Raw genomic sequence first — 20874 nt, forward strand, 5'->3', positions numbered from 1 at the left:
GACATTCGACTTGTAGATTGTCTTGCTCCAGTACATGAAATCAAGTTGCAGATATGATGCTGATGGTGGACAACAGTCAGACACATATGAAGGCTGAGACATTCACCTGGCGACTCCAACTCGATCCAGACATTCTAGTGCTCGCTGATCCATTTATGCAATGGTAGGGTATGTGGCAAACCCTGCACTTTGTGAAGCTGTAAAAGAAGTACGAAATCAGTTAGCAGATTTTGAAATTAATGAAGAATTTTTCAGTGCCTTGCTTCAATGTTTGAAATCTCCAAAGTTCCCTCTTGAAGCTAAAACTGGTTTCTACGAGTTAATTTTTGAAAAACTTGAGAAGGAGATTCAGTATTTGAATGAGCAGATCCAGTCATATGATTTCTGAGATCCTAAAAAGTTCTTGGAAACTCTTCCTCCATGAAAGCAAGAGATAATAGAGGTGCCTACAGATGTTTGCATTGACAGTGTGCAGCTGGAGGTATGTATTGTGGAGTTGGGGCAGCAAACGGAGTCTGGCTTTCGCGATCCAATTGCGATGTACATGGAAATGTTTTTCAGTTTGACTGACAAATCAAGCTGTCTAATACATAGCCAGATTCATTACGTGCATGAAGGGCTGCCAGCAATTACATCTGTGTCCTGGTGGAAGCATTCTCAAGCAGCATTCTTCTCAAGTTTACTTGAATGGTTAATCTGGCATTTCAGTATTACCTGATCTACTGTTTTTACAACAAAGTAGGGTAGATTTTGTAAATAAATAAGCAGCCAAAAGGCAGCATTTCGTTCTGAGTTCCATTACAGTTTTAGTTTGAAGTTTGCCGAGTCCGTTTTTAAGCATTTCAGTCAAGTTTCAGTCCATAAATGAGTCGGAAGTCTCGTGTTGTCTGTTGAAATAATGACTCCATAGCCCAATGGATGGAGGCACTGTCTAGCTCTTGCAGAGATCTGCGGTTCTTGGCATCTCCAAGGAGCTGCCGTCGCCATTGGAGCCGATGTTAGACTCCGTCTTGTCAGTCAATGTGAGATTGTTAAATGTGTTTTTTAGAATATGTAATTTGTCAAAATGTTTCAAATTCTCCAGCTCTTCAAATGCCAGCAGTCAATTCGCACCGCTTGAGGACAGCTCCTCTATTCTATATTCAGTCAAATGGAATCGAATAATATTGGATGAGACACATTTTATCAAGGAAGCTGTAGCTGTTGTATTGGAGATCCAGGAGTTTTTATTGTCCATTCCATGCCTTTTTGCAGAACCTATATTCAAACTGTTTGGCCAAACAACTGCCATTGCTGCTAAGTCAGGACTTCTCTTGAAATGGATGCTTCCCCAACTGTTTGCATTTGCAGTAAATGTATCTGTTCAGAAGTTTTTACATGCACAGAGTTTAGTCTTACCTATAGTTTGGATCTCGGGAGGAGTATTAATCTTGCACCTTATATTCTGTTGGATAACTGCCTTCAAACTAAAACTAGGCCTCATTGGTATTGTCATGACACACAATGTATCGTGCTGGCTTATGACCATCCTTGAGTTTCTTTACATAATGCATTCTGCTTCATGCAAAGCTTCATGGACGGGCTTCAAATTAATTGCATTCCACCAACTTCCATCATTCTTAAGACTATCTATATTTTCAGCCATAATGGTATTCCTGCAGATATGGTACTATCAGATCCTTGTTTTTCTTGCTGGGACATTGAATGATCCAGCAGTTGATATAGATGCCACTTTCCATAAGGTAGTTAATCCTGATGCTCCACGACATTGGTTATCAAAGCATTAGTATGATACTTCTGGAGATGATGATACCACTTGGCTTCGACATTGCCATAAGATGTTCCCTCCTGTTCATAATATTCTCTTTGTAGCGTAAGGGTCTCCAATGAAATTGGTGTTGGGAATGCTGAGGCTGCATGCTTTTCAGTTTTTGTTTCGGTCGCTACATCTTCAGTCATCAACATATTCTTTGCAATAGTTTTTCTTCTTTGCAAAAATGTCTTAGGTTATCTCTTCACAAGCAGCTCGACTGTCACAGAAACAGTCTCAGAGTTGGTTCCATTTCTTACTGCATCTATCCTTCTTAATGGAATACAGGCAGTGCTGTCAGGTGTGGCTATAGGATCTGGTTCACAGTACTATGTTGCTAATGAGAACTTAATTTCCTGTTATATGGTGAGGATTGCCGCTAGGCATACTCATATGTTACAAGTTCGGATTAGGGATAACTGGCATCTGGTCTGGGATGATAGCTGGGACTTCACTACAAAGTCTAATTCTGTTATATGCTACATGGAATACAAATTGGAATGAACAGGCCAGGCAAGCTGCAGACTGTCTACGGGCTTGGAGATCAGACCATATAGTCTCTCCGTGATGGAAATAAGAAAACTGGGAGGATCGAAGCATACTTTGTACCTGTGTATAACACCTATCTTCAAAGCTAAATTTGAAATGAAGATATCCATCACAGCAGAAGAACAGGAGTAAGTCGACGACCTTGGACATCACCAGTCTATGATAAGTTGCTCCGCAGCAGTGAGGATTTTGTATGGCCTATAGATTCTAGCTTTCATGGACGTTCTATAATTGATGTGGAGTTCCTGGACCTGAAAATTACTACCATGAATGGTGGAGAAACTTGTTCAATATGGCCCAATGAAGGAATAATGCAGTGTCAAGCAACTAAGGGTGCATTAAAATGCTTTTCTCGTATGTTGGATGATGGTCTTCACACGGATGTAATTATTAATACTGCTAATGGTAGTGTTAGAGCACATCGGGCTGTTTTAGCAGCGCGATCCCCTGTTTTTGAGAGTATGTTCTTGCATGATCTCAAAGAGATAGAATCATCGATAATTAATATTGAAGACATATCTGTGGAAGCTTGTATGGCTCTTCTAAGCTACATCTATGGAGGTATCAAACATGAGGACTTTTGGAACCATAGAATAGCTTTATTGAAGGCTGCTGATAAATTCGACAGAGGCCATGAAGGAATCCAAGGTTCCAGATATACTAAATTTGATGGATCTGTCGCTAATTACAAAAATTAGTTTAAACGACAAAGGAGAAGGTGAAAGGCTATACTTAGGATATCTCCTTTTGCACGTCGCTGGATGGCACTATATTCAAAAGAAATGCGATCGATTTTCAAGGCAAGGTTTTTGATCGAAGAGGTTTTCATTTAAAATTGGTTTTGTTTCAAATAGTAAATGTAACGTGGCAGTCAAAGCCAAATTGAGGCACAGATAACTATCCCAGCAAAGCAATAGGATTCGATCTCCTATTAAGGGCTTCAGTTAAATCTCCAAGTGGATCTACGCTCCAGGTTGTATCTTTAAAGTGGCCATCAGAGGATTTTAAGGGGAACAGTCTTCTATTTTTAGAATAAAGGGATAATTCTATCTCTATTTTTGTAACTTCAGATGAAACAACGCCCTTTTTTTTGGGTCGATCTGTTTTCTCCTAGAATAGTTTATTTAATGCATTAAAAAAATCACTTGTAAAGTTTTTAGTGGGGAAGGAGATTTCTGAGAGCTGGTGGAGGAGAAATACAGAGTTTCATTGCACAGTTTTTGACAGGGATTTAAATAAAAATGCAGCTCTGACCCCTGAGATTTTTGTGGTATGAGATCTAACATTTGTGTCATCCTTTGTTTCATATGTAGTCTGTCATGTTCTCATTTCATTTCATAATCGTTTCTAAATGAATACTTTTAAGTGAGAAAGGCAGAATTCAATTTATTTGCTCTGTCTTGAGGAAGTGTTCATATTTAATGTTTTCTTCTTTTTGACAAGGATTCATCTTCTATGCCCTTGTCAACTCCTCAACAGTTCACCCACTCCACAATGCTTCAAATTTGATGTTAAATTTCTTGCCTATCTTGCCTCAGGAGATAATCTGTGTTTTTGATTATATTTCTCTGTTTTCAAACTGTTCTTTGCCCATGCAGCCCAGAAAACCCAAACATTTATTTAAAACCTCATTTCTATCAATTTACTAGCCTAAAATCAGTATTCCTTATTGGTCATCTCAGCCCCTTTGAAAACTTGTCTGCCAAGATAGACCCGGAGAGAGCCCTCTCCTGTCTTCGTAGGGCTAGCTACGAGGCTGAGCGTGGTTTGATGTTGCCTTGAGTTTTGCCTTCCTCAGCCTGGGGCAAATTCGAGCGCTAACAGGAGGGAATGGATGTGCTTGAGCATTTCTTTTTCCCTTGAAATTTTTTTAGACCCATACACATTAGAGAGATAGACATGCAGGTTCATTCCTAGCAAGTGAAAAGAAATAGTAAGAACTGAAGTTTCCTAACACATGATTTCTATGTTGATATGAGATGGATCCCAGGAAATACCTAGGCATCTCAATGCTCCTTCTACATCTACTACTATGGTTGTCTCATTCTTCCATTATCGAGACATGATATATTCAAAAACAAAGCTAGAGCATTTGGTTTCTTGAATAAGAACTATTTTTGGAAGATCTTATTAGATCTTTTGATAAAGAATATGATGTTTAGAGGGGTTGTTTAGACCCCTTGTATTCTAGGAAATTACCTTCATAACGAGATGTTTTTTTGGTTAGTGTAGATATCCAATATCAACTTGTATTATCCTTAATTGACCAACAGTGTATATGCATTGGAGGGATGATTTTATGCCTATTTTCTTGAATTCTTTGCCACCTTTTTTCCATTCTTTCATGAAGATGGACTGAACATCTAGTTATTATGAGGCTTTTGATTTTTGTATCATTGCATCTAGGAGATTGATTTTCTTGGGGGGATGGTATCCCGTTCATTATGTTGACATGAATCCTCAATGGTCATTAGATCTAACACTTCTATGTTAGTGAACTCATCCTCCTCTACCATGTGGGTGTCCTTTAGTTGTTTGGATTTGGTTGTGTTGTAGCCTCACATGGGGTGGTTTCAACTTTTCCATGCCTATGCTCTTACACATCTTTCTTTTCCAACATGTTTAGGGGGTTTTCTAAGATGTTCTCCTGCTATGGATTATTGGGTTCTTTTGATAGATTCCCTAGCACTTCGAAGCTATTCTCAGTTGCCTGTCTTTTGGGAGTGGCTATGATTGTAGAATTCTTGTTGTGGTGCTTCTTGGAGGTGATTTTTGTGAATCCATCTCCATCCATTGTTTCTAAATATTTTGGATCCTTCTTTGGTTCATGGAGGGGCTAGTCATGGTAGATATTTCCATTCTTGTGACATTTATAATGGGATGTGATCGTAGTCCAAAGTTTGATACCAGAGTCTGTCTTCCAATTTCAAAGCAATGAGTTTCGGGAGCGAACCTGATATGTTTATGTAGACACAAATCCTTGCATATGCTATATATAAGTCATGCTTCGTTTGTTCTGAGGGGCATACGAAATGTCCAAGCTTGACTCCAATGTCTAGCAAGGTTTCCATATCCCAATATTCGTACGACAGGGAGTACATGCATATCCATACATGGGCCTAGAAGAGTTATTCCTTATTTGGGTTAAAGCACTCCACTCATTATCGCATATAAAATCCAACAGAGTTGAACAAGTAAGGTCCTCCATCCATGATCGCCTTTTGGTATTTCAGACGAGAAAAGATAATCGTGAAGAAACCCTTGGTTCCTAATTTCACTTCATATTGAGCATTGGGTTTCTACCATTGTGATATTGAGTTGAGAAGGGATTTTTTTCATCGGCTAAATTCCAATGAACTTGCATATTAGGGCTTGGTCCTTCATGAATTGGATGTTGCCATTTAATCTAGCAGGGGGGTGTGAATCCTTGGAATTTCAGTAGATTTGGCTATGCATGTACTGATATCCTTTTGAGCTGTGGAAGCCTAGTGATTCTTTGCCTATAACATCTATTACGTCAGAAAAAATGTTGCCAACATTCTTGTTTTTGCATGGGTCCTAGATTGTAGACGGGGTTTGGGTTACGAATTGGTTGGAGGGGCCTAGAGGTTGTCCTTGCGAGGATGCCATTCCAAGGGGCATGCTTAGGCAAGAATGCTAGAGGGTTGTGAGAATAAGGGAGAGAGTTCTAATAGGGTGCGTAAAGCGACAATCATGGGTATGTGCAAGGTTGTAGAGGGGAGAGCATGGAGCCAGGAAAATCCATTATAGTTCACTTTATTGATATAACTTTATTATTATTATTATTGTTTGATATAATTTTATATTTTACAAACATTGCAACATCTCCCCCATATTGGGTTGCAAAGTGCCTCTTAACAAAATCAAATTATTAAGAAGTAGAAAACTTGATTAGCCCAAAGTTTTTTTTTCAACAATAATGAGTACATTCCACTGGGCACAATCGTTAACTTCATACTAGATACATGAACCCACACTGCTTGGGACATAAATTGTGAACCATACCACTTGAGATAAGTTCCTTTGACATCTTATAAACCCAAAGTTTATCTCATCTTATAAACCCAAAGTTTATCTCTCTCTCTCTCTCTCTCTCTCTCTCTCTCTCTCTCTCTCTCTCTCTCTATATATATATATATATAATCTTACTCATTGTTTCTGTATTTAGGAATAAAATCATATTTTACGTTTTGGGTTTTTACTCACTCATTGTTTCTCTATTTACCAATAAAATCATATTTTACATTTTGGATTTTTATAATGTCTTGTAAATAGCTTTTGGTACAATATCATGGACCAATACCATGGCTTATCAAGACTACATGTCTGATATGACATGTGTTGATATAATATTTTTTAATTAATTAATTTGAGATAAATTATTTAAAAAAAGTGTAATTAACTTAGAGATAAATATTAATCCTTGATATGTGAATAGTACTATGAATATTTTGGCATTTTTTATGGAGGTTAAATCTTTACCATCCATTTAATAATTACTAATAATTTAATTAAAATTTTGGAAAACTTATTTTGAAATAAAAATACCTATTATAACAATTATCTTTTAAATATATACACACAAAATTGTTTTAAAAAGATAAAAAATACATAATAAGATATAATACATAAATAAAATATATTATTATTATTATTAATATTAATGTTTTGGTGGTTAATTTTGGTTTCTCTATTTACTAATAAAAATATATTTTAATTTTTTGATTTTCTATTTACAAATAAAATTATCTTATATATATATATATATATATATATATAATTGGTTGGTGTTTCCTACCATTAATAAAAACAAACTTATAAGTGGGCGACATTTACTAATTTAGGTGGTCTCAACCTATCCATTATGAAACCAGGTCTGTTGACCACCTATTAACTGAGTAACCTCTCCAAAATTTAAGAGTTTTCAAAAGTATCAAAATGACCAGAGAAAAAACATGCACATTCATCCATCTATCATTACTACACCTATAAACTAGGCCTACAAACCAAACAATAAACTGACTATTCATCTGAGGAGTCAAGCGGGGAAAGGTCCTTGGTGCTAGAATATGTTTCTCTGTCTGAGCCATTCTGTTGTCCAATCGAAACATTTGGAGCCTCAGGAGTTGCATCTCATGCCTGATCTCAGTCAGATTAGTAGAAACGCCTTGGATATCAGGTGAATTCTAAGCCAAAATTCTTTCTAACAAAGTCTTATTCTTCTAGTAAATATGTAGTGTCTGTCTAAACAATGTCCTTTAGCCTTTGTTGTGTCCTGGGTCCTTCACTAAGTCCCTAAATTCTCTTAATATGTCCGCATCATATATGTGGTTTTATTTCTCTTCCTACATTGATCTCCAAGTGTTCCAATACATTTATTACCTCAGACGAAGTGGTCGCTTGATATCTCATTTCGCCCTCACGATGCTGGTCATGGCCCCCACCACATCCTCTTCCAAGGCCCCATCTTCCACCTCTATGCCCCATACTGTTGCATGAGTAAGAACCCAATCAAGCCATGTTTTCCTATTCTGGAAAGTAGTCCAATATATTATTCGCCTAGACCTCACCCTCTATGTCTCTGCCCAAGTACAATATACCTTGTTTATGCTGCCGTAAATAACAATTCATTAGCACTTCAAGATTAATTTCCCTGGATGGAGAGCACATATTACTGATAGGTGACAGAAACACATATCATTTAAATTATTCATTGAGAACTATAAGTGGTTTGGTCTCTAGATAGGACCATAATTCCTCCCCTTCAACAAATGTAAATTGGGCAAGGAGTCCATCCAACCTAAAGAGTACATCAGGTGGAATTTCCAATGTTGGGTCCACAACAATTTCCTGGTACAAGAGGAAGAAAATATTTGCGATGCTTAGTTCTACAGAAGAAGAATACATGGCTGCAAGTCAAGCAACATGTGAGGCGACCTGGATGAGAAAGATACTTATGGGATAGTTTGGTCAGATGATGGATCCAAATTTGATCTATTGTGATAATTAGAGTTGCATTAAGCTCTCTGAGAATCCTGTATTTCATGATCGATCCAAGCATATAGATATTTGGTATCATCATTTATGGGACTATGTGTAGAGGAAGATAATGTTGCTACAATACATTCTGACATAGGAACAAGGTGCTAACATTTTGACAAAAGATTTGTCAAGAAGGAAGTTTGAGTTCCATAGGTGCAGGATAGGGGTGGTTGATAATCCCTTTCTTGCTAAGAGGGAGTGTTTAAAAATGTCTAATTTCCTAATAGAGGCCTAATTTCCTTGGGAATTGTGCAAAGAAAGAGGGGCTAAAGCAGAGGTAGAAATTGACAAAGTTTGGGTCAGAGCTTCTCAGTAAGTAGAGAGATAGTTTATTCACGTGCAAGTTGAGCTCAGATTGAGCTAGCAATTATAATAAATCTCTATTAATGAGATTAATGCAAGAAGACAAAGGGGTTTTTGGCAGATTACTTTCCCTTGGAAAAATACTGTGTGCATGTGTGTTGTTTCTCATTGCATGTTTGTGATTTATGATATAAATTGTGAATTGAATTCCGTATAGAAATAGAGTAGGATTATGTCTTGTGATTTATATTAAAATTTCATAAGCAGTTACAATTCTACACCATAATTTCTACATTTCTCATTTTTTATGTAACATAGTCCATCAAAGGTTTGCAACATGGGTACTCCTTGGATGGGGAATTAAATTTTGCATCCAATGAATGATCCCACTTGAAATTTGAGTTAAACAATAGGGAGATAAGTTGAAAATATGAGTTGAAAAAGTATTTTTTTTTTTAATCTTTTTACTCTCATACTACAAAAATGGTGAATCTCCCCCCATGGTTGACATAATTATCTTAAACCTTATTGGTTCTTATAAAGTTTATTTTGGTTGTACGTTTTTGTTTTGAGCTCCATTTTAGACCTTAAAATTTCTCTACTGAGTGTCATCTTCCCTACAACATCAAGCGCTTCACGGACGAGGTACTATGTGATGTTGCTACTCTTGAAGTTTGTGATGTTTTATTAGGCCAACCATATTTTTGGAAGCATCATGTTATGTATTATTCCAAGCCTCACACTGTTATTATTACTTTGGGATGGAAACTATAGAGGATACCGGAGGTATCCCTGCCTACCATCTCTTTGATCTCTGCTAAGAAATGCAATAAGATCATATCCTAGACTGGGAAATTTGTTTTCTTTCTGATTCATTCTTAGAGTAAGGGGGAGATTGTGGCCACATCCATGGCCCCTCGAAAGGGTCCCTCCGCACGAAAAAATAAAGTTGATAAGGTCGTGGAAGAATACAGAGACATCTTCTCACCCATAGGAGTACCCTATCATTGTTAGGTCAAGCACTTGATCAATCCGAATCCTGAAGCTCCATTACCCAATGGGTCAATATACCATGCTCTCTTATGGAGAATAAGGAAATCAATCGACAGATCTAGGAGCTGCTACAAAAATGGGACATCCAACCAAGCTCCTCACCTTGTGGGAGCCCAATTGTACTTGTAAAAAAGAAGTATGGGACCTAAAAAATCTACATTGACTATTAGGAACTAAATAAAATCACTATTAGGAACAGGTACCTAATCCCATGGATTTATGATTTCTTGACCATCTCAAGGGGCCCAAGTACTTCAACAATATTGATTTAAAGTTTGGATATAACCAAGTTCCAATAGAGCCCACAGATGTATGGAAGACCGCCTTCAAATCCAGGGAGGGTCTTTTTGAGTGGTTGGTCATGCCCTTTGGATTGGCAAATGCTCCTGCAACTTTTATGAGGCTGATGGATGACATATTGCGACCTTTCACCAACTCGTTTGTGGTAGTATATTTGGATGAAATCCTCATCTTTAGCAAGAGTTGGGTAGAGAACTTGCGACATATTTTGCAGTTCCTTCAAACCCTACGATAGCACAAATTATGTGCCAACCGAGAGAATTTCTCCTTTGGCATGGACCAGGTCCAATATTTGGGCTACATAATTGACGAGCAAGGTATGCATGTGGATCTAGCTAAGATGTAGGTCATTCAGGATTGTCTAGCCTTGATGACTATGATAGAGCTTCAAAACTTCTTGGACATTGCTAATTTCTACTTGATATTCCCGTGTTTGTTCCCTCATATTTCTTAGCCCTTGAGTCAAGTTACCAAGGGTGTAGAAAAAGTTAATTTCTTTTGGTTTGAGGCACAATAGAAGGCATTTGTTCAACTGAAACACTGCCTTTTCTCTGCATTATTCGTCACCGTGCTAGACGTACAATAACCATTTGAGATTGAGGCATATGCCTCAGATTATGTTATTGGTACAATCCTCACTCAACAAAGGCACCCGGTGGCCTATCACAGTGAGACACTCTATGATAGGTACCTCACCTATGATAAGGAGATATACTCTATTATGTAGGCTTTCCAACAACGAAAGCATTAAATTTTGGGGAAGGAGATGATCATCCACATAGATCACTAACCTCATCAATTTATGTAGACATAGGGGAAGTTGCAGAATGATCACCATCAGAAATGGTCCACATACCTGCAACAATTCCATTTGAACATAAAGTACAAGAAGGGAAGCACCAACCATGTCGCAGACTGCCTTAGTCGACCCCTGATTGTGGAACTGAGTACAATTCTCAACTCTTGTGGGCACGAGACCTATGGATGGCAAAAATTATATGAAAGTGACTCAGAGTTTGCTGCCACCTACAAGATGTTGATGGATGTAAAGCCAATTCTAGAATTCTACCTTTAGGATGGATTATTGTGTTATTTGGGACATCTTTATGTTCCTTCAAGCGAACATGCCAGGTTGATTTAGGAGGTACATTACAACAAGGTCGTAGGAGACTTTGGCGTCGAGAAGAAAGTGACATTACTGCATAAATATTTTTATTGGCCAAAACTCCAACATGATGTTGGAAAATATATCATATCTTGCACTTCTTATGCCATCGCCAAGCCAACCATTAAGAAGCAAGGCTTGTGCAATCCTCTGCCTACTCCTAGCCAATCTTGGGAATCCATCTCCATGGACTATATGTCTAGCCTCCCTTGTAGCAAGCATGGTAATGACTGTGTATTTTTGGTAGTCAATAAGTTTTCTGAGATGGCTATATTAATGGCCCACAACAAGAGCATCACAACAAAAAACACTGTGAAACTCTTCTTTGAATGACTGTGGGTTCATTTTGGGATTCCATAGACCATTATATAAAATAGAGATAGAAGGTTCCTCAGAACATTTTGGTTGAGCCTCTAGTTGTTATTGTACACTAGGCTCACCAAGTCAATCAAAACAGAACATAAATATCATATATTATTATTATTTTTAATGTTTTGGTGGTGACTTTTGGTTTCTCTATTTTCTGATAAAAATATATTTTAAATTTTTTATTTTTCTATTTACAAATAAAATTATCTTTTAAATTTCTATATATTAAATTGTTATGGGTTGGAGCTCTACTAGGGTTTCGAATCATTGTAGCATGCGCTGAAAACATATCTCCATGCTTTCACCTTCGCTGATTTTCTTTATGTCTCCTACAAGTTGAGTGGGTTCATGATGGGGTTTCCCGAAGGAGGGGGATCCACCCCCTCCAAATCTATCCTCTCTGGCATACACCATCCTCCCCTGGATCCTTTATCCAATTCCGGCTAGCACCAGGGAAAACTTATCTAATTCATTGGACTTAGGTGCTCAATGGCAGTTGCGCATGTGAGGACGCTGCCTTCCAAAAGAAACCAAGAATCCCTGAGTGGCGATTCCCAACAATCGCCTCGAGCAATCTCGCTAGTTTATGCAAGATCATGCAATAATTTGTAAATTCATGGGTATTTAGCCCAGAGAAGTAGATATCCTGTGTTGGATCTAGATTAAATGGCAGTCGTAAGCCCCTTTTGATCTTCGCCTACGAGCCAAGTGTTTTTCCATAGTAATCTCTGAAGACATGGAAGATCACAAGCGAATCTTGGACAATGGCCCTTATTTCATGAATAGTGCTAGTTTATTCATGAGACACTGGGAACCTTGCTATAACCCATAAAAGGAACAATTCTTAGCTTCCCCCATTTGGCTTCGATTGCACTCCATTCCGGAGGACTTTTGGGAGATGGATATCCTGGAATCCATTGAAAATTCCATAGGAGGCTTTGTCCAGGTCTCGGAGATCACAAGGCATAAGTGTTTTTCTTCGTATGTGTGAATTTGTGTGTACATGAACATATATCAGCATCTACCGGAATCGGTGGAAATAGAATACCAGGGTGATTTCCCTAAACAAGCCTCAACTCCGATGGCAGCTCCCTCCTCGAACACCTTTTGGGAAGTTTAGATGCGGCACCCTCCTCTATGTAAAACTCCATCATCCCAAGCTCTGGCAATCACTTCTCAAACAAATTCCAGCTAGTTTCCAGGGCCCTCTCAAGCAGCCCTTAGTCTCCCCTCTAGTAACTCTCAAGCATCCCTAAGTCGCCCTTCATGGAATCACTTTTCCCTCATAGTAGATCATAATGAACCTAGCCAACTTGTGGGTCTTGTGATCGTGGCTCAATCTCAAGTTGCAATGGAGGTCAATTTGGGGGTGGAAAACCCTAAGAATAAATAGTCGAGCAAACGCAAATCCCCTGAGGCCCAGTCTAACAACGAAGAAATCCAACAAGTCCTCATGTATTCCATGCTTTAGAACATGATGTGAAGATGGATCAACTCAACACTAAAGAAAGGGTGATGGTCACTTATTTATGAAATTTGGATAAATATGGATCAGTGGATATCCCTCAAGATTAGTTGGAGCAATTCCATAAAATTTACAGGGACTGGGAGAAATGCCAAGCTGCAGTGGATCCCCCCCCTCAAATGGCTCTTGCTATTAAGGAAGATGACTCATCCAACCACCAGACGAATCTGTAGATTTTTACTATAGATTCAACAACTCATGTGACATACTAAAACACAAGACAATAATCCACTCTACTCTTTGTAGCAGAAACAAAAAATGGTCGATGAAACCAATAAGAAGAAAGAGGAATAATATCAATCACACATACCACAATCTTTCTCTGAGGAAAGAAACTGTTAAAAACCCTGACTATCTGTATTTTGCATGAACCAGAAGATTTGAGAAGAAAATACAATGCTTGTTCGTCCTGAACAATTCTTGCACTAGTACAATCTAACTCTCCTTTTCCTATGTTGACTTTGTGTAATATCCCTTCCCTTAATGATAGATAATAAATAATAAAAAAATAATAAATAATAATATAATAATGAATAATAAATAATAAAATAAATATAATACAAATAATAAATAATAAATAATAAATCACTTAATAATAATAATAATAATAATAATAATAAATCATAAATAAATTAAATTTAAAATATATACAAGAAAATAAATAAAAATAATGGTTATCCTCTAAATAAGAATAAATAGAAATAAAACAAGAAAAATAGGAAAAAGAAGAAAATAAAACAAGAAAGCTAAAGAAAAGAAAAGAAATAAAACAAGAAAACTAAAAAAATCAAAGTAGAAAGCTAAAAATCAAAGTCGCATGTAGACACATGGAGTGTGTGCATGTGGTTCCCCATCCAATGTTTGTTCTATTTATTAGATGGTGAGGAGGATGGGAGGCATTCCATCTCTCCGAGTTTCTATCCTTCATTCTCTTGGAGAATAGTGTTCTAAGACTTAGGAGTCACTGGCAGTAGTACGTTGATTGAGGGCTCGGGGGTGGCTAGTTGTAGCAGATCCTTGCACAATTGAGCCTATGGTTGGGTGGAGAGTCGTCCCCAAAACCTTGTTGTCATCTGGCAGACTTCGATCAGAGATCATGGCTCCTAAACGTCGAAGACAAACGCGAAACAACCCTGAGGTACAAACACCACCTCCCACCACTTCAGAGATAGGAACCCCAACTAAGCAAGCTATATTACATTCCCTTGGGGAAATGACCAATATCTTTAAGGATTGGGTCTCAAGCCAAGGACGAGATCAAGGAAATGTGCAAAAGGAATTGGAACAAAAACAAAGACAAGATATAAATTCTCAATTCAATGCCAAAGATGGACAGGCAACACTTGATATTATGAAAGAAGTCCAAAAATCTAAATTACCAGAGTTTATGGGTCTAGAAGGGGGTTCAAAAGCAGAAGCATGGGTAATGGGTGTCAAAAGAGCACTTAGTTTTAAGGCATACACTTCTAGGGAAAAGGCCCAGATATCAATGAGTCTACTAAAAGGAGATGCCTTATTATGGTGGGTAAATGAAGAAACGAAGATGCAAGTCACCCCAATGCAAGTTACTTGGGAAATGTTTGAGGAAGCCTTCCGAACTAGGTACTTATCAGAAGAGTACAAACACCAACAAGTAGGTGCTTTCCATGAAGTACGACAAAATGGTAGATCTATTGAGGACTATGAAGCTGAATTTTATTCGTTGGTCCATCACGTGGACTATATGGCTGATGATAAACGTCAAGCTGAAAGATTCTTGCATGGACTTGACCCCTTAGTCCGAGCAGAAGTCGCCATGTGGAAACCCACCACTATGGCAACAACCACTAGTTTAGCCAAACAAGTCCTGAGGAAGATAAATATGAAGAAACAAATAGTGGTTGATGAAAATTCAGGAAAGGAACATTCCACAATGAGGCTAAATAAACCTGGGGGTAGCCATATAGATTCCAGGGAAGACAAAACACTATTTCTTGGATCGCTAGTGCAACTTCTCAACCCTCTCTAGGAGGACGTAAGGGTTAGCCTTAATTGAATATTGGGTCCTTACCTGTGGTAGAAGTAGGCTTACCACAACAAGGTTTTAGGGACGACTCTCCACCCAACAGTAGGCTCAATTGCGCAACGATTTGCTACAACTGGCCACCCCCGAGCCCTCAATCAACATACTACTGCGAGTGACTCCTAAGTCTTAGAACACCATTCTCCCAAGAGAATGAAAGATAGAATCTCAGAATGATAGAATGCAGGAATGCCTCTCATCTTCCTCACCATCTATTAAATAGAACAAACATTGGAAGGGGAACCACATGCACACTCCATGTGTCTACATGCAACTTTATTTTGATTTTTAGCTTTCTTGTTTTATTTCTTTACTTTCCTTTTTGATAGTTTTCTTGTTTTATTTATATTTATACTTATTTAGAGCTTTAGTATGGTTATTACTATTTTTATTTTTATTATTTTTATTTATTTTCTTGTGTATATTTTTAATATCATTTATTATTTAACATTTAACATTTATGATTTATTATTTTTATTATTTATTATTAAGTGATATATTTATTATTATTTATTATTTATATTATTAATTATTATTTTGTATTATTTATTATTTATTATTATATTATTATATTATTATTTATTATTTATTATTAAGGGGAGGGATATTACATACTCTCCCACTTTAAGGAACTTCGTCCCGAAGTTAAGTTTTTATTATTTACTCTTCAAGAGCTATCCATCAAGAGCTATACACAAGACAAAGGAACCACTGGCATATGTAGTGTTGATTGAGTTTTGTCCCCAGCCCATATGGTATTACTTATTCTCCCTCATGCGTATGGGCTCGCACGAGATCATCAAATAAACTGGCCCTCATGGCCCAATGTGTAGTCCTGTCGATCATTACAGCTCAACATGCAACAATGCATTTGCTATACCATCATAGTATCATAGAAAATAATCCACATGCCAAGTCTTTTATGTCATCATGAGAATATTCATCATTGTTAATAACAAACTGCGTGCTCATGCATGTCATTTGTATGCAACTATTACATGCTTCACCATTTTAAATTATGATATGCACATATTGCATCAGAGATATATCATGACTTTACATAATAGATGAACCATGTGTAAATAAACCTCATATTGTAGCATCATAAATCCTATGCAAATCATAAGGATACAGTATCACTATAAGAACCATATGTGCATCATTATATCATATTAGTCAAGTACCTGTGTTAACTAAGAAGCATTTCCACACATTTTAATCAAGTAAATAAGGAAAGTCTTGAAAAATAACAGCTGCATCTTCCCAGGTAGCTGACCCTAGGCTATATTGGTCCCATTGGACCTTGACTTGCTCAAATTCACGGTTCCTGAGTTGACGAACCCGGTGGTCCAGTATACAGAATGGTTCGACCTGAAGGACTCCTTCCTCGGAAACCTGTAGACTCTACTACAGTGGCTTGGTGCTCAGCCTGGCGATGGTTTGTGGCTGCATGAATTCGATGTGGGTTTTGTGATCTTCCTCCTTTTGCTTTGTATTCTTGTTGTTTAATCCCTGTTTGATAGCTTGGACAATCTTTTCTATAATGTGGACCTTTACATTGCCAACATTCTACTGGTGCCTGCTTCTTACGTTGTACTTGTCCTTGGTCACCAAATCTTCTACGCCACCCACTATTCAAGTAAGGCTGACCCTTACGTCCTCCTGGAGGCGGTCGAGAAGTTGCGCTAGCGATCCGAGAAATAGTGTTTTGTCTTCCCTGGAATCTATATGGCTGCCCCCCAGGTTTATTTAGCCTCATTGTGGAATGCTCCTTTCCTGAATTTTCATCAACCACCATTTGTTTCTTCATATTGATTTTCCTCAGGACTTGTTTGGCTAAACTAGTGGTTGTTGCCATAGTGGTGGGTTTCCACATGGTGACTTCTGCTCGGACTAAGGGGTCGAGTCCATGCAAGAATCTTTCAGCTTGACGTTTATCATCAGCCATATAGTCCACGTGATGGACCAACGAATAAAATTCAGCTTCATAGTCCTCGATAGATCTACCATTCTGTCGTACTTCATGGAAAGCACCTACTTGTTGGTGTTTGTACTCTTCTGATAGGTACCAAGTTCAGAATGCTTCCTCAAACATTTCCCAAGTAAGTTGCACTAGGGTGAATTACATCTTCGTTTCTTCATTTACCCACCATAATAAGGCATCTCCTTTTAGTAGACTCATTGATATCTGGGCCTTTTCCCTAGAAGTGTATGCCTTAAAACTAAGTGATCTTTTGACAGTCATTACCCATGCTTTCGCTTTTGAACCCCCTTCTAGACCCGTAAACTTTGGTAATTTGGATTTTTGGACTTCTTTCATAATATCAAGTGTTGCTTGTCCATCTTTGGCATTGAATTGAGAATTTAGGTCTTGTCTCTGTGCACATTTCCTTGATCTCGTCCTTGGCTTGACACCCAATCCTTAAAGATATTGGTCATTTCCCCAAGGGAATGTAATATAGCTTGCTCAGCTGGGGTTCCTATCTCTTAAGTGGCAGGAGGTGGTGTTTCTACCCTAGGGTTGTTTTAGGTTTGTCTTCAACGTTTAGGAGCCATGATCTACCCTGTAATATTCGGTTAAATTATACATTACTTTTATGCCAAAAGCTACAAAAAATTTAGAATATGTTCAAATTTAAAATATACATTTAGTTACTCAATTGAATTACAATACTTAAACCATAAATTATCACAAATTTCGTAGTATAGAAACATGGAGTTTATGAGTTCCATAAATTACCAATAATCACAATACTTAAACCATATTTTTTCAATAATTAAACCATAAATTATCAACAATCACAATTTTGTAGTATAAAACCATAAAACTTAGAGAATTGGATCAATGTAAAATAAAACAAAAATTCGAATGAGTAAAGCTTAAGAATATTGGTGACATTATTGTGTTAAGAAGGTATTGAATTTTGGAAAGAAGCATTATATGTCACAATAATATTAATTCTGCAGATTCATGACTTTAAGTATCTGTTTATGCAATCATTACTTATGTAAAAAATAAATGGACTGTTTTAAAATAAATTGTTAAACAAGTGTATCTTGAGATCCTTATGACTATTCTAAGAAAATTTATGAAATCAAACCATCAAGAAATATTCCACACCATAAAGAAGAGACACTGCCACCCGACCCGGAACCGGATCGGATGACTGGGAAGGTTATTCCTCCCCAACACAAAATAATATCATTTTATTAATTATATGGCCTGCCTGCAAGTGCACCCGTGAAGGCAACACCATATCGAATCCCTTAAATTACAATACATTTAGCCATATTAATTGCCCGGATAAGACATAAAATTGCCTGCATAAGACATAAGACATAAGATTGTAAGCTTGCGGCCATGGCTATGCGTGTTCCTGCAAATTCCATTGTTCCTTTCGACAATCTGCACGCACTATAAGATCAACCTCACATTGTGGTTTGAAACATTTGTTGAGAGACAGTACTGTTGGAAATAATACTGAGAGGGGGGGTGAATCAATATTATCAAGTTCTTTTAATAAATCTTCCTTATTTATTCTTTGAATTATTTTTGCATGTCAGTACCATAAAATAATGAGCATGAACAAAGAAAACAGATAGTCACACCAAAGAACACAAGATGTAAGGTGGAAACCCAATGTGGGTGAAAACCACCTGCTGCAATATGTCTCTATCTTCTTTCAAATTAGAAATTCCTTTTACAATGGTTTTGTACTGGTGCAGTCCTTTACCAGTACGCAGGCTGCAACCTGCAGAGAGCTACAACTCTCTCTCGTTTTCCAGTCTCTCCTGGAGGGGAGCTACAACCCCCTACTTCTTTTCTTTCAAGGACCACTTTTCATAAATTTTCAAACTGGATCCAAGAACATCAAAAGCCCATCAACTACACTTGCATCATCAATCTCTGATTTCACCAAAGCCAACCTGCATACAGATCTGCAAATATTTCCTTATAACTTTGAAGTTGTTACATCAGACATACCCAGACCATAACATGTGTAAAATAAAACATGCATCAATAATTCAGACCCAGATTATTGGATTTATAGATCAAGCGTATGCCACATATCACAGATCAAAATCATATAGAGATACCACTATTCCAGCCTTAAGATTTTGACCCATCAATAGAACTTATCCTTCTCCTTACGCTCAGGTTCCTTCTTCATTCAGATCCAGATCTGCACCAAAACCCAATCACAATATTCCAGATCTAGCACTTTATCAGATATTCGATAATTCAGAAGATTCTTTGCCAAATGATCTCCTTCCTCTTTTATAGTCTTAGGCCTTTCACAATACCACGGGCCAAAACCATAGGATCAAAAAACTGTTGGACTAATACCATGAACCAACCATGAAATTGCATGAGATCAACACTTTTGACGAGGTACCATGGTCCAAAACCATAGGTTCAAATACCAAGGACTAACTACCATGGACCAAAGGTAAGTTCTCCAACATATACGCGCTTTTCCTTGCATGAAAGTGCGTACCAAGGTCCAAAACCATAGGTTCAAATACCAAGGACTAACTACCATGGACCAAAGGTAAGTTCTCCAACATATACGCGCTTTTCCTCATAGGTTCAAATACCAAGGACTAACTACCATGGACCAAAGGTAAGTTCTCCAACATATACGCGCTTTTCCTTGCATGAAAGTGCGCGAACTTTTTCTCTACATGAAATAAACTTTTCTCTGCATAAAAGTGCGTGAACTTTTCTCTACATGAAATAAATTTTTCTCTGCATAAAAGTGCGTGAACTTTTCTCTACATGAAATAAACTTTTCTCTGCATATAAGTGCGTGAACTTTTCTCTACACTATAATTTGTTATCTGAGATGAGTGGGTTGCCATCAAGTACAACATATGTATCATAATGCCAACAATCTCCCCCTTTGGACTTGATGGCAACAACAACCAATCACTCTCCCCCTTTGACATCAAGGGCAAAGGGTTATGCTCCCCCTAAGAACATGCTCCCCCTGGCTATAAACCAGATCTGCAAAGAAGAACCATAATCCATGACCATGAAAGAGATAGAGACGTATTGCAGCAATATTCAGACCAGCATCCATGATCTCCTTCTGTACTTCCTCCATAATGCCAACAATGCATGATATGCTCCCCCTGAACCTGTGCCATTCGATCTTTGACCAATCCGCAACCCAACACATGTACGCATATACTTCAAATGAACCTTACATACAACCAACAATCAGAAGAGATTCAACAACAAGATGATGCATCAACAACCCCCAGCTTTTGCCTGAGGTATTCAAAGGTCTCCCTAGGCAATGGTTTGGTGAGTATATCAGCAACCTGTTCCTTAGAAGGAACATACTCCAACTTGACCTTTTGTTCAAGCACTTGTTCCCGGAGAAAGTGATACTTGATTGGTATGTGCTTGGTTTTTGAATGCATGACTGGGTTCTTTGAAATGCTGATTGCACTTGTATTATCACATAAGATGGAGATGGGTGGTGTACAAGTGATTTGAAAATCCTGCAAGGTCTGCATCATCCAAAGGAGTTGAGTGCAGCAAGATGCAGCAGCAACATATTCTGCTTCAGCTGTAGACAAGGCAATCGAACTCTGTTTCTTGCTGAACCAAGATACTAATCTGGAACCCATAAAGAATGCACCACCACTTGTGCTTTTCCTGTCAT

At 37.8% G+C, this 20874-nt stretch overlaps 2 pseudogenes; both read left to right on the plus strand.

Annotated features, from left to right (window-relative positions):
* Window positions 1-1646: 1646 nt before the first annotated feature.
* Window positions 1647-2442, plus strand: LOC149150140 (protein DETOXIFICATION 36 pseudogene; annotated as a pseudogene).
* On the plus strand, window positions 2378-3057 carry LOC149150141 (BTB/POZ domain-containing protein At1g21780 pseudogene; annotated as a pseudogene).
* The last annotated feature ends 17817 nt before the right edge of the window (window positions 3058-20874 follow it).

The sequence above is a fragment of the Pinus tabuliformis genome, chromosome 9 (genome assembly GCF_031772625.1).
Source record: "Pinus tabuliformis cultivar Carrire ecotype Pingquan chromosome 9, CPIR1, whole genome shotgun sequence".
Classification (NCBI taxonomy): domain Eukaryota; kingdom Viridiplantae; phylum Streptophyta; class Pinopsida; order Pinales; family Pinaceae; genus Pinus; species Pinus tabuliformis.